Consider the following 15,591-nt stretch of genomic DNA (forward strand, 5'->3'; position numbering starts at 1 on the left):
GAGCTGGCAAAGCCAAAATGTGTTATCCGGAGCAGATTTGTTACTGGCCGGAGCGGGAACTCTCCCCCTGCTGGTCCAGTGGCCTAAAATATCCCCCCCCCTCTCTCTCTTGCACGGCAGCCCCGCTCCCCAAAATAAGGAGACTCGGGATGGGGGGGGGGGGTGTCACCCTTTACCCTGTCGCTCAAGCTCGCGCAGTCCTGGAAGATGTTTATGGCTGTCCTTCTGCTGGATACTGTGGTTTCAATTGGCCCCCCCCCCCCCAAAAAAAAAGTTCTGACGCCTTCAGGTCAGGTGGAGAGTATGGGCCTAGCCAATGCCAGGTGCCCTGAAGCTTTTCCGGGGGGGGGGGGGGGGGGGGGCGATTGCCTTAACTCGCCTCCTAACCCCCACCCGAAAACTGGCTCTGGACATCGTTTATTGTGCCGACCCAAAAAGGACCCAGGGATGCTGTCGGACGTCATCTCGAAACCCCAAACAGCACGAGGGCCTCCCTTCCCGGACAGACGGCGCCCGACCCTGATCCGTTGCACAAGCCCCGGGGGGGGGGGGGGTGTCAGAGAAACCCCGCCTGAGCAGCTGAACAAAACGGAGAAGTTCCAGGGTAAAAAAAAAATAAACAAAAATGCTTAGAAAAGTCAGAAGGTTAGGGAGGAGGTTGCAAAGTGCTGACGCTGGGCTTTCACGGAGACCTCCTCTCCTCCTGGTGCCCCGATCACAAGATGAGCTGCTGGCGTGGGAGGGGAGCCGAGGGGGGCCACGTGAAGGTCAGGGTGGCCGGATACGAAGCAGCCTTTGCTGTTTCTCTCGCCCTGCGGCGGAGGCTGGCGAGCTGCGGGATCCATCGTAGGGGACGGACGACCTCAGCCCCATCCTGGTAGAAAACCAAAAAACAAACAGAGATCGCCCTCTCCGTGCGTTAAATGAAATATTCCTCCCCCTTTACCACGCCGTCCGGGTGGATTACCATAAAAAAAGGTAAAAACAGCTCACCATAGCAACCGGGCCTTGTAGAGATATTGAAATGGCCTTGCACCAGGGTTGGTGTAAACCAGCGAAGCTCAGGGTTATCCCCTGTGGCCTCAGGTACTCGCTTAGAATGTTAAGCTCTTTGGGGCAGGGACTTGCTGAACCTGAATCCTAATAATACTGTGAGCCTTAGAAATACAAATATGAATGTGTAGATTTTTTGGGCGTATTTTTAGATGAATATTATGACTTGGAGCCCGTTGACTATGTTTACATCATCCCCTGCAGTCTTCCTGCCATTATCGCCAGTGCCTGAATGTGGAAAGGGAGGAGAAGGCTCTCCAGGAGATGCACTGTCCTTTTGCACCGAGGATGTCTCCCCAAGGCCTTCAGCCCAGGAGGGAAGGGTTAGGTCGGCCGTTATAGTTGGTGATTCGATTATTAGGAATGTAGATAGCTGGGTGGCTGGTGGGCGTGAGGATCGCCTGGTAACCCGCCTGCCTGGTGCGAAGGTGGCGGACCTCACGCGTCACCTAGATAGGGTTAAAGACAGTGCTGGGGAGGAGCCGGCTGTCGTGGTACACGTGGGCACCAACGACATAGGAAAATGTGGGAGGGAGGTTCTGGAAGCCAAATTTAGGCTCTTAGGTAGAAAACTTAAATCCAGAACCTCCAGGGTGGCCTTCTCTGAAATGCTCCCTGTTCCACGTGCAGGTCCCCAGAGGCAGGCAGAGCTCCGGAGTCTCAATGCGTGGATGAGACGATGGTGCAGGGAAGAGGGATTCAGTTTTGTTAGGAACTGGGGAACCTTTTGGGGAAGGGGGAGTCTCTTCCGAAGGGATGGGCTCCACATTAACCAGGGTGGAACCAGACTGCTGGCACTAACTTCCAAAAAGGAGATAGAGCAGCTTTTAAACTAGAACAAAGGAGAACGCTGACAGTTGCTCAGCAGCGCATGGTTCAGAGAGAGGTATCTTTAAAGGATACTAATGATGCATTAGAATTAGGGCATCCCGACAGTGAGGTTCCAATAATAAGAATTAAATGATTTCTTTGCTTCGGTGTTTATTGAAGAGGATGTTGGGGAGGTACCCGTAATGGAGAAGGTTTTCATGGGTAATGATTCAGATGGACTGAACCAAATCACTGTAAGCCTGGAAGATGTGGTAGGCCTGACTGACAAACTGAAGAGTAGTAAATCACCTGGACCGGATGGTATACACCCCAGAGTTCTGAAGGAACTAAAAAATGAAATTTCAGACCTATTAGTAAAAAATTTGTAACCTATCATTAAAATCATCCATTGTACCTGAAGACTGGAGGATAGCATATGTAACCCCAATATTTAAAAAGGGCTCCAGGGGAGATCCGGGAAACTACAGACCGGTGAGCCTGACTTCAGTGCCAGAAAAATAGTGGAAAGTGTTCTAAACATCAAAATCACAGAACATATAGAAAGACATGGTTTAATGGAACAAAGTCAGCATGGAAGAAAGAGATCTAGGCGTCATAGTGGATAACACATTGAAATCGTCGGCTCAGTGTGCTGCGGCAGTCAAAAAAGCAAACAGAATGTTAGGAATTATTAGGAGGGAATGGTGAATAAAAAGGAAAATGTCATAATGCCTCTGTATCGCTCCATGGTGAGACCACCCTTGAATACTGTGTACAATTCTGGTCGCCGCATCTCAAAAAAGATGGAGAAGGTACAGAGAAGGGGGACCAAATGATAAGGGGAATGGAACAGCTCCCCTATGAGGAAAGACTAAAGAGGTTAGGACTTTTCAGCTTGGAGAAGAGACGACTGAGGGGGGATATGATAGAGGTGTTTAAGATCATGAGAGGTCTAGAACGGGTAGATGTGAATCGGTTATTTACTCTTTCAGATAGTAGAAAGACTAGGGGGCACTCCATGAAGTTAGCATGGGGCACATTTAAAACTAATCGGAGAAAGTTCTTTTTTACTCAACGCACAATTAAACTCTGGAATTTGTTGCCAGAGGATGTGGTTAGTGCAGTTAGTGTAGCTGTGTTTAAAAAGGATTGGATAAGTTCTTGGAGGAGAAGTCCATTACCTGCTATTAAGTTCCACTTAGGGGCGGATTTTCAGAGCCCTGCTCGCGTAAATCCGCCCAAAACCGGGCGGATTTACGCGAGCAGGGCCCCTGCGCGCCGGGGAAGCCTATTTTACATAGGCCTCCCGGCGCGCGCAGAGCCCCGGGACTCGCGTACGTCCCGGGGTTCTCGGAGGGGGGCGTGTCGGGGGGCGGGGCCGGAGCGCGCGGCGTTGCGGGGGCGTGTCGGCAGCGTTTTGGGGGCGGGTACGGGGCGGGGCCGCGCCCTCCGTACCCGCCCCCAGGGCGCGGCCCGGCGCGCAGGCAGGCCCGCTGGCGCGCGGGGATTTACGTCTCCCTCCGGGAGGCGTAAATCCCCCGACAAAGGTAAGGGGGGGGTGTAGATAGGGCCGGGTGGGTGGGTTAGGTAGGGGAAGGGAGGGTAAGGTGAGGGGAGGGCAAAGGAAATTTCCCTCCAAGGCCGCTCCGATTTCGGAGCGGCCTTGGAGGGAACGGGGGGAGGCAGCGCGGCTCGGCGCGCGCAGGCTATACAAAATCGATAGCCTTGCGCGCGCCGATCCAGGATTTTAGTGGATACGCGCGGCTCCGCGCGTATCTACTAAAATCCAGCGTACTTTTGCTTGAGTCTGATGCGCAAGCAAAGTAGGCTGATCGCGCTTCTTTTAAAATCTACCCTTAGAGAATAGCCACTGCCATTAGCAATGGTAACATGGAATAGACTTAGTTTTTGGGTACTTGCCAGGTTCTTATGGCCTGGATTGGCCACTGTTGGAAACAGGATGCTGGGCTTGATGGACCCTTGGTCTGACCCAGTATGGCATGTTCTTAAGGCAGGAGGGTTGTGTGTGTGTGTGTGTGTGTGTGTGGGGGGGGGGTGGTGGTTTAGAAACGATGAGAGTGCCAGTCACCACCACCACCTCCTCCTGGCATCCTGGCTCTGTCTGAGCTGGCCTAGATAATTGCTTTTTTTTTTTGTAAGGGGGGTTGGGGTGAGGGCTTCCTGTCTCCTGTATTTCTCTTTGCTGGTAAAATTACAGTTTTTGCCGTTGGCTTCTGCAGGCTCCTATCTGCCAGGAGGAGGGATACAGAGGGGCTATGCAGGGAGCAGATAAGCAGGGCTCCCCCTTCTGCGGTTAGCAGATGTTTGATCCTACGGGGGGGGGGGAGTTTGCAGCCGGCGGTTGGATGGAGAGTGGTTTGCGCTGTTCCTGGTACGTGGGCCCCCCCATGCCTTGCAACCTCCTGCTGTTTGTCAGTCAGGCAGAGAATGCATTTGCGACAGGAGGCAACGGAGCGACGCGTCAGAGCTGCTGGGCGCTCAGGAGCTTGGGAGACCATGAATGACCTAGCTCCTTCCTTCAGAGGTGCACATATATATATGTATATGTATGTGTGTGTGTATATATATATATATATATATATATATATATATATATATATATATATATATATATATATCTATAAAATTTATTATTTATTTATTTAATTAAAGTTTTTTCTATACCGGCATTCGCGATAAAATCGCATCATGTCGGTTTACAATTAACAAGTGGATAGGGAACAAAAAGGCAATAAATAACATTGATCCTAATAATAATAATAGTAACAATAGTAGTAAACATATATATGTATGTATATATAATTTATGTATGCAGGGAGCAAAGCAGCCTCGCTTATGAAAAGCCGAGTGGTCTTAGAAAGGTTGTGAACAGGAAAGTGGCCCCCAGCCCATGCTCTGCCAGGGGGGGTTTGTCCCCTATCTCCACACCATCATTATTTATTTATTTATTATTTAAAGGCTTTTATATACCGGAGTTCATGCACTTGTGCATACCACTTCGGTTTACACAGAACAAGGAACAGAAAATTACATCAAACAGATTGAACAATTAAACAAATATACAATTACATCCAACGATTGGGTATAAATAACATGGCTAACTTAGTAGGAACTTAGAGTTTGAGGTAAAGGAGAGAAATAGTACCAAGTGGTAACAGAACAATGTTAATGGCTAAATAATAAATATAAATAGTAAATACAAATTCTTATAATAAATACAGATGTTTACAGATTACAGTCTTCATGAAAAGTTTACGTCTACAGAATAGGGTTAAGTAAATAAGAACTGGCGGTTATTTCTATAGGAGTGAAGACTTCAAAAACTGAGGTTACATCTGGATTAAGAGGTATTGGTGTAGCATGTTCAAATATTTAATGATTTGGAATTGTGAGACCAAGGATAAAATTAGGAGTTGTTTGATATGATTATAAAAGCGAGAATGATTCAAGTTCTGGGATGTGGTTCTGAGCTAGACCTTTAAGTGTAGGCTTTTGTAAAGAGCCAGGTCTTGAGTTTCTTTTTGAATGTTCGAGTACACGTTTCGAGGCGAATGTCCGTGGGAGGGCATTCCAATGAAGGGGGCTGGCAGTCGAGAATGCACGTTTCTTGAGTGAGGACTTGGCTGAAGGTACGTGTAAGGTGCCTCTCCCAAAACGCTTCCCACGGCTCAGCATCTCTGCAGGTCCGTGTTAATTCACTCATCAGCCAGCCCCCCTCTCTCACCCCCCCTACCCCGCCCCGGGATATGTCTCTGGACCTTACTGTCACGGCCAAACCGAACGGACCCACGTGGTCGCCAGGGTCTGCGGCCGGTCCGATGGAAGGGTATCCCAGCCCACCAGGAATCCAGAAGCCACGACGCCGTGCATGGCTTTACAGTGCCTCTCCTCTCCCAGCTGTTCAGCCTTTCCTCGGAGGGGATTCGCTCCCTCCCTATAATCATTTTGGTTGCCCGTCTCTGTACCTTTTCTATTTCCGCTATATCTTTTATTTTTATGAATCTTTCCCGACCTTTGCTCCACACCGAGCGGAAGAATTCGGTGCATTATCCGCAATGATTCCTGGGGGGCCTCCATGACCCTGTGCATAAGTTTGACACCTTCAGAGAATCGTAACAGACTGGAACATTACTAAACTCAAGTTGGCTTTTTTCCCGTTAAGCCAGTAATTCGGTCCTTGGCTGTCAAGTCTACCATTTTCCCTGGCTGACCAGTTTCTAGTTGCCCGGATCATTCCTGGAGGCCGTTTTTTTAAAAAAAAAATTGGCCTCGCATCGACCACCGTCCATTCTTATTTATTTATTTAATTTATTTATTTATTTAGGGGTTTTTATATACCGACTTTCTTGATACAGATCAAATCAACTCGGTTTACATAGAACAATAGCTCATTTAACAATAAGAAGTCAAAACCTCAAATAGAGGAAACGGAGTGGGAGAAGAAAGTAAAAGTTACATAATAAGAAGGGCGAGCAACTGGGATTAGGAAATGAAAAGTGGGAGAGGCCAAGGTAGAGAGGTATAAACAGAGAGTAGGGGCTTGAAGCCAACCTCTAGAGATGAACTCTAGCATTATAACATGATTATCTGCTGGTTTATGTATTAATATGAATTTAAGAACAGCTGATCGGATACCATGTTTGGCGGAATGGTCTAGGAGCCGGGAAAGGCTCGACCGAACAGCCGTGTCTTAAGTTTCTTTTTAAAAGTTAGGAGGCAGGTTTCCTGTCGGAGGTCCGGGGGCAGTGTGCTCCAGATGGCGGGGACCTGCTGTTGGAAAAAGCCCGGTCTCTGATGTTTAATCTGTGTACCATTTTGATCGGTCTTCAGGCACAGGGGACAGAATTAAATTTTACAAGACCCCCCTTGACCACTACATCCCCCTTTCCCCAGACCCTGCAAACGGACTCTCAAGTTCCTTATCCGGGGGGGATCGGAATAAGGGTCAGCGAACAACTTGTGGGCAGGATCTCGTCTCTCTTGTTTTGCACTGGAACCAGGTTCATGCCTCTGGTACCGGCTTTCAAGAGCCCGGCTCCTTTCGGGGGGGAAGAGCGCATGGGCGGTGGGTTTCGCCGGGGGAGGGGGGACCACTTGTTTAAAGGATTTAACCCGGGGGGGGGGGGGGGGGAGCACGGAGGCGCTCAGACCCTCGAGCGGTCAGTGGGCGAGCTGCAGGAGCGAGTAGGGTCGAAGGATGTTCGGAGTGCGTCATTCGTCATGCGATGTTGATCCAGATGTTTTTTGCTGCCTGCTGCGATCCGCTTAGAGCAGCTTCGCTGTGCTTGTGTGGAACAGACAGACAGGTTTTTTTGTTTTTTTGTTTTTAAATAAGCAAACGATTGCCGTACTGATGTGCCAGGCCATCCTCTGATGGTTGGAAGATGGCAGCATCCCACTGAAACCTCAAGTCGCGTGCCTGTCTCCGAGCTGAAGGGGTGAAGCCTATCTCTTGAGATATATATATATATTTATTTATTTTTTAAAAAATATTTTGGAGCCTGATCTGTTATGAAACGATAATACAGCGACAATGTGGGACGGGCAGAGGAAGGAAGCAGGCTGCCTGCCTCCCCTGATCCGTATCGGCACTTTTAACTCGGCCTTGCAGTCAGATGCAGGGTGGTTTTACCAACCGAAGTCACTTGCAGCAGTTCACAGGGGGGCAATGCAACTCAAAATGGGGGAGGGGGAGGGGCGCCACCGACCCGCTCTTGCTCCCTTGGGTCAGTTTTTGCCCTTTCTTGCCCGGTAAGCAGTCAGATTTTTCGGAGATGCACATTGACCAGGGGTTAAGTTTCACATCTGCCTGCATTTTTGGGGGGTGCAGTAACTGCAGATATGTCTCGTGCATCTTCGTCGTGGCCCTCCTCCAATTTGCCCCTGTGTTCACCGGGGTAGGTTTCGGGGGGGGGGCAGCTGTGAGCTCGATGCTTGGTCTTGTCTGCATTAATGGTTTCGAGGGAAATCCGTTTCCCGGTTCGGTGGATGTTTCTCTCCCCCGTTTTCCTCTCGCTTTCGTTCTGCTGGGATTACACCGGCTCCTCGGTCTGAGAAGATTCAAGACTTGGGGGGAAACACAAGGTTCACTTCTTTGCAGCAAGTTCTTAGGGACCCTTTTATACAATGCGATTTGTCCCAATTAAGGAAGCTGGAAACCATTGAAAATTCCCTTGGCTGCCTGATTGTCAGGTTTTTTTGAATTTTTCCGCAATCAAATTTAATCTCCCCTACTGATTTATTTAAGGAACGTTCCTCCTGTGGAAGCTACGCCCAACGCAACCAAAGCCCCTTTCTTAAAGCGTTTCAGCTGTCAGTCGGGAAGGCCAAGCCCTGGATCCTAATTTGAGCTTAACGGAGTTTTCGGATCCTTCCACAGATGTTCCTATTTCTGAACCTGGGACTTTTTTCCTTAGAATGGTTTTTTTTTTTTTTCATTACAGATTATCCACTTTCTGTGGCCAGCGGATCTGGATATATCCAGATATCGCACAGGAGTGACATAAAAAAATGTCTTCTTATGTGCTCTGAGGCCTCGGCATTGGCTGCGAGGTTTGCACGTCGATATCCTTGCAAACGTGTATATTTTACCCCCTCTGGGATCCAGATTTGTTTGCTTCCATCCTGCTCGTCCGAGATCTCTGCCTTAGCTTTTTGTGATCTTTGTCGCATTGCCTCTTATTTTCCTCCTGCTATTTCAGTCCTTTATATCGCTCTTTCTATCTTGAATGCCTTTACTTCCTGTAAGAGAGAGTGATTTGCTTGAATTATACATTACCCTTGGTTTTTTATGTATGGTTATATAATGTCTGCTAAGAGTGTGTAGTTTTCTTTACTTGTTTATTTTGGAAATTTCAATAATTATAAATTTATAAAATCGAGCCAATATACATTTACTTTTCAACACCGCAAGCAGTAAATTTAATTGTCGCAATGATTACTAAGTTAGAGGAACCAGAGAGGGGACCCAATCTTTACATTTCTCGTGAGCCCTTGATTCACGGACTAACTTTACACCTCCTCCAGCGCTGGAGTTAAATTTGCCGGGTTAAAAAGTGTGCATTGGGCGCCCAGCGATCTCCTGCATCGAGACAGAGCATGGAATCACAGCCGAGCAGGGGGAAGGTCTCCTTTATACAGAGCACAGGATCTCAGCTCTGAGCAGGAGGCAGGTCTCCTTTATACAGAGCACAGGATCTCAGCTCTGAGCAGGAGGCAGGTCTCCTTTATACAGAGCACAGGATCTCAGCTCTGAACAGAAGGCAGGTCTCCTTTATACAGAGCACAGGATCCCAGCTCTGAGCAGGAGGCAGGTCTCCTTTACACAGAGCATGGAATCACAGCCCGAGCAGGAGGCAGGTCTCCTTTATACAGAGCACAGGATCTCAGCTCTGAGCAGCAGGCAGGTCTCCTTTATACAGAGCACAGGATCTCAGCCCTGAGCAGGAGGCAGGTCTCCTTTATACAGAGCACAGGATCTCAGCTCTGAGCAGGAGGCAGGTCTCCTTTATACAGAGCACAGGATCTCAGCTCTGAGCAGGAGGCAGGTCTCCTTATACAGAGCACAGGATCTCAGCTCTGAGGCAGGAGGCAGGTCTCCTTTATACAGAGCACAGGATCTCAGCTCTGAGCAGGAGGCAGGTCTCCTTTATACAGAGCACAGGATCTCAGCTCTGAGCAGGAGGCAGGTCTCCTTTATACAGAGCACAGGATCTCAGCTCTGAGCAGGAGGCAGGTCTCCTTTATACAGAGCACAGGATCTCAGCTCTGAACAGAAGGCAGGTCTCCTTTATACAGAGCACAGGATCCCAGCTCTGAGCAGGAGGCAGGTCTCCTTTACACAGAGCATGGAATCACAGCCCCGAGCAGGAGGCAGGTCTCCTTTATACAGAGCACAGGATCTCAGCTCTGAGCAGCAGGCAGGTCTCCTTTATACAGAGCACAGGATCTCAGCCCTGAGCAGGAGGCAGGTCTCCTTTATACAGAGCACAGGATCTCAGCTCTGAGCAGGAGGCAGGTCTCCTTTATACAGAGCACAGGATCTCAGCTCTGAGCAGGAGGCAGGTCTCCTTTATACAGAGCACAGGATCTCAGCTCTGAGCAGGAGGCAGGTCTCCTTTATACAGAGCACAGGATCTCAGCTCTGAGCAGGAGGCAGGTCTCCTTTATACAGAGCACAGGATCTCAGCCCTGAGCAGGAGGCAGGTCTCCTTTATACAGAGCACAGGATCTCAGCCCTGAGCAGGAGGCAGGTCTCCTTTATACAGAGCACAGGATCTCAGCTCTGAGCAGGAGGCAGGTCTCCTTTATACTGAGCACAGGATCTCAGCCCTGAGCAGGAGGCAGGTCTCCTTTATACAGAGCACAGGATCTCAGCTCTGAGCAGGATGCAGGTCTCCTTTACACAGAGCACAGGATCTCAGCCCTGAGCAGGAGGCAGGTCTCCTTTATACAGAGCACAGGATCTCAGCTCTGAGCAGCAGGCAGGTCTCCTTTATACAGAGCACAGGATCTCAGCCCTGAGCCGGAGGCAGGTCTCCTTTATACAGAGCACAGGATCTCAGCCCTGAGCAGGAGGCAGGTCTCCCTTTATACTGAGCACAGGATCTCAGCCCTGAGCAGGAGGCAGGTCTCCTTTATACAGAGCACAGGATCTCAGCCCTGAGCAGGAGGCAGGTCTCCTTTATACAGAGCACAGGATCTCAGCCCTGAGCAGGAGGCAGGTCTCCTTTATACTGAGCACAGGATCTCAGCCCTGAGCAGGAGGCAGGTCTCCTTTATACAGAGCACAGGATCTCGGCCCTGAGCCGGAGGCAGGTCTCCTTTATACAGAGCACAGGATCTCAGCCCTGAGCAGGAGGCAGGTCTCCTTTATACTGAGCACAGGATCCCAGCTCTGAGCAGGAGGCAGGTCTCCTTTATACAGAGCACAGGATCTCAGCTCTGAGCAGGGGGCAGGTCTCCTTTATACAGAGCACAGGATCCCAGCTCTGAGCAGGAGGCAGGTCTCCTTTATACTGAGCACAGGATCTCAGCTCTGAGCAGGAGGCAGGTCTCCTTTATACAGAGCACAGGATCTCAGCCCTGAGCAGGAGGCAGGTCTCCTTTATACAGAGCACAGGATCTCAGCTCTGAGCAGGAGGCAGGTCTCCTTTATACAGAGCACAGGATCTCAGCCCTGAGCAGGAGGCAGGTCTCCTTTATACTGAGCACAGGATCTCAGCTCTGAGCAGGAGGCAGGTCTCCTTTATACAGAGCACAGGATCTCAGCCCTGAGCAGGAGGCAGGTCTCCTTTATACAGAGCACAGGATCTCAGCCCTGAGCAGGAGGCAGGTCTCCTTTATACTGAGCACAGGATCCCAGCTCTGAGCAGGAGGCAGGTCTCCTTTATACAGAGCACAGGATCCCAGCTCTGAGCAGTAGGCAGGTCTCCTTTATACAGAGCACAGGATCTCAGCCCTGAGCAGGAGGCAGGTCTCCTTTATACTGAGCACAGGATCTCAGCTCTGAGCAGGAGGCAGGTCTCCTTTATACAGAGCACAGGATCTCAGCTCTGAGCAGGAGGCAGGTTCTCCTTATACAGAGCACAGGATCTCAGCTCTGAGCAGGAAGCAGGTCTCCTTTATACAGAGCACAGGATCTCAGCTCTGAACAGAAGGCAGGTCTCCTTTATACAGAGCTCAGGATCTCAGCCCTGAGCAGGAGGCAGGTCTCCTTTATACAGAGCACAGGATCTCAGCTCTGAACAGAAGGCAGGTCTCCTTTATACAGAGCTCAGGATCTCAGCCCTGAGCAGGAGGCAGGTCTCCTTTATACAGAGCACAGGATCTCAGCTCTGAGCAGGAGGCAGGTATCCTTTATACAGAGCACAGGATCTCAGCTCTGAGCAGGAGGCAGGTCTCCTTTATACAGAGCACAGGATCTCAGCTCTGAGCAGGAGGCAGGTCTCCTTTATACAGAGCTCAGGATCTCAGCCCTGAGCAGGAGGCAGGTCTCCTTTATACAGAGCACAGGATCTCAGCTCTGAGCAGGAGGCAGGTCTCCTTTATACAGAGCTCAGGATCTCAGCCCTGAGCAGGAGGCAGGTCTCCTTTATACAGAGCTCAGGATCTCAGCCCTGAGCAGGAGGCAGGTCTCCTTTATACAGAGCACAGGATCTCAGCCCTGAGCAGGAGGCAGGTCTCCTTTATACAGAGCACAGGATCTCAGCTCTGAGCAGGAGGCAGGTCTCCTTTATACAGAGCACAGGATCTCAGCTCTGAGCAGGAGGGAGGTCTCATTTATACAGAGCACAGGATCTCAGCTCTGAGCAGGGGCAGGTCTCCTTTATACAGAGCACAGGATCTCAGCTCTGAGCAGGAGGCAGGTCTCCTTTATACAGAGCACAGGATCTCAGCTCTGAGCAGGAGGCAGGTCTCCTTTGCACAGAGCATGGGATCACAGCCCTGAGCAGAAGGCAGGTCTCCTTTATACAGAGCACAGGATCTCAGCTCTGAGCAGGAGGGAGGTCTCATTTATACAGAGCACAGGATCTCAGCTCTGAGCAGGGGCAGGTCTCCTTTATACAGAGCACAGGATCTCAGCTCTGAGCAGGAGGCAGGTCTCCTTTATACAGAGCACAGGATCTCAGCTCTGAGCAGGAGGCAGGTCTCCTTTGCACAGAGCATGGGATCACAGCCCTGAGCAGAAGGCAGGTCTCCTTTATACAGAGCACAGGATCTCAGCTCTGAGCAGGAGGCAGGTCTCCTTTATACAGAGCACAGGATCTCAGCTCTGAGCAGGAGGGAGGTCTCATTTATACAGAGCACAGGATCTCAGCTCTGAGCAGGGGCAGGTCTCCTTTATACAGAGCACAGGATCTCAGCTCTGAGCAGGAGGCAGGTCTCCTTTATACAGAGCACAGGATCTCAGCTCTGAGCAGGAGGCAGGTCTCCTTTGCACAGAGCATGGGATCACAGCCCTGAGCAGAAGGCAGGTCTCCTTTACACAGAGCACAGGATCTCAGCCTGAGCAGGGGCAGGTCTCCTTTATACAGAGCACAGGATCTCAGCTCTGAGCAGGGGGCAGGTCTCCTTTATACAGAGCACAGGATCTCAGCTCTGAGCAGGAGGCAGGTCTCCTTTATACAGAGCACAGGATCTCAGCTCTGAGCAGGAGGCAGGTCTCCTTTGCACAGAGCATGGGATCACAGCCCTGAGCAGAAGGCAGGTCTCCTTTACACAGAGCACAGGATCTCAGCCTGAGCAGGGGCAGGTCTCCTTTATACAGAGCACAGGATCTCAGCTCTGAGCAGGGGGCAGGTCTCCTTTATACAGAGCACAGGATCTCAGCTCTGAGCAGGAGGCAGGTCTCCTTTATACAGAGCACAGGATCTCAGCTCTGAGCAGGAGGCAGGTCTCCTTTATACAGAGCACAGGATCTCAGCTCTGAGCAGGAGGCAGGTCTCCTTTGCACAGAGCACGGGATCACAGCCCTGAGCAGAAGGCAGGTCTCCTTTATACAGAGCACAGGATCTCAGCTCTGAGCAGGAGGCAGGTCTCCTTTATACAGAGCACAGGATCTCAGCTCTGAGCAGGAGGCAGGTCTCCTTTGCACAGAGCATGGGATCACAGCCCTGAGCAGAAGGCAGGTCTCCTTTACACAGAGCACAGGATCTCAGCCTGAGCAGGGGGCAGGTCTCCTTTATACAGAGCACAGGATCTCAGCCTGAGCAGGAGGCAGGTCTCCTTTACACAGAGCACAGGATCTCAGCCTGAGCAGGGGGCAGGTCTCCTTTATACAGAGCACAGGATCTCAGCCTGAGCAGGAGGCAGGTCTCCTTTACACAGAGCACAGGATCTCAGCCTGAGCAGGGGGCAGGTCTCCTTTATACAGAGCACAGGATCTCAGCCTGAGCAGGGGGCAGGTCTCCTTTATACAGAGCACAGGATCTCAGCTCTGAGCAGGGGGCAGGTCTCCTTTATACAGAGCACAGGATCTCAGCTCTGAGCAGGAGGCAGGTCTCCTTTACACAGAGCACAGGATCTCAGCCCTGAGCAGGAGGCAGGTCTCCTTTATACAGAGCACAGGATCTCAGCTCTGAGCAGGAGGCAGGTCTCCTTTATACAGAGCACAGGATCTCAGCTCTGAGCAGGGGGCAGGTCTCCTTTATACAGAGCACAGGATCTCAGCTCTGAGCAGGGGGCAGGTCTCCTTTATACAGAGCACAGGATCCCAGCTCTGAGCAGGAGGCAGGTCTCCTTTATACAGAGCACAGGATCCCAGCTCTGAGCAGGAGGCAGGTCTCCTTTATACAGAGCACAGGATCTCAGCCTGAGCAGGAGGCAGGTCTCCTTTATACAGAGCTCAGGATCTCAGCTCTGAGCAGGGGGCAGGTCTCCTTTATACAGAGCACAGGATCTCAGCCCTGAGCAGGAGGCAGGTCTCCTTTATACAGAGCTCAGGATCTCAGCCCTGAGCAGGAGGCAGGTCTCCTTTATACAGAGCTCAGGATCTCAGCTCTGAGCAGGGGGCAGGTCTCCTTTATACAGAGCACAGGATCTCAGCTCTGAGCAGGGGGCAGGTCTCCTTTATACAGAGCACAGGATCTCAGCTCTGAGCAGGAGGCAGGTCTCCTTTATACAGAGCTCAGGATCTCAGCTCTGAGCAGGGGGCAGGTCTCCTTTATACAGAGCACAGGATCTCAGCTCTGAGCAGGAGGCAGGTCTCCTTTATACAGAGCACAGGATCTCAGCCCTGAGCAGGAGGCAGGTCTCCTTTATACAGAGCACAGGATCTCAGCTCTGAGCAGGAGGCAGGTCTCCTTTACACAGAGCACAGGATCTCAGCTCTGAACAGGAGGCAGGTCTCCTTTATACAGAGCACAGGATCACAGCCTGAGCAGGAGGCAGGTCTCCTTTATACAGAGCACAGGATCTCAGCTCTGAGCAGCAGGCAGGTCTCCTTTATACAGAGCACAGGATCTCAGCTCTGAGCAGGAGGCAGGTCTCCTTTACACAGAGCACAGGATCTCAGCTCTGAACAGGAGGCAGGTCTCCTTTATACAGAGCACAGGATCCCAGCTCTGAGCAGGAGGCAGGTCTCCTTTATACAGAGCACAGGATCTCAGCTCTGAGCAGGAGGCAGGTCTCCTTTATACAGAGCACAGGATCTCAGCTCTGAGCAGGAGGCAGGTCTCCTTTATACAGAGCACAGGATCACAGCCTGAGCAGGAGGCAGGTCTCCTTTATACAGAGCACAGGATCTCAGCCCTGAGCAGGAGGCAGGTCTCCTTTATACAGAGCACAGGATCACAGCCTGAGCAGGAGGCAGGTCTCCTTTATACAGAGCACAGGATCTCAGCCTGAGCAGGGGGCAGGTCTCCTTTACACAGAGCACAGGATCTCAGCTCTGAGCAGGAGGCAGGTCTCCTTTATACAGAGCATGGGATCACAGCCTGAGCAGGAGGCAGGTCTCCTTTACACAGAGCATGGGATCGCAGCCTGAGCAGGAGGCAGGTCTCCTTTATACAGAGCACAGGATCTCAGCTCTGAGCAGGAGGCAGGTCTCCTTTACACAGAGCACAGGATCTCAGCTCTGAGCAGGAGGCAGGTCTCCTTTATACAGAGCACAGGATCTCAGCTCTGAGCAGGAGGCAGGTCTCCTTTACACAGAGCATGGGATCGCAGCCTGAGCAGGAGGCAGGTCTCCTTTATACAGAGCACAGG

At 51.0% G+C, this 15,591-nt stretch overlaps 1 protein-coding gene across 1 annotated transcript in view; it reads left to right on the forward strand.

The window, feature by feature from the left end:
- Window positions 1-15,591, forward strand: part of PDE4A (phosphodiesterase 4A) — a 246,378-nt gene that overhangs the window by 13,891 nt on the left and 216,896 nt on the right. The gene's annotated exons all lie outside the window — the stretch shown is intronic.

Source organism: Rhinatrema bivittatum, chromosome 19, assembly GCF_901001135.1.
Source record: "Rhinatrema bivittatum chromosome 19, aRhiBiv1.1, whole genome shotgun sequence".
Taxonomy (NCBI): Eukaryota; Metazoa; Chordata; class Amphibia; order Gymnophiona; family Rhinatrematidae; genus Rhinatrema; species Rhinatrema bivittatum.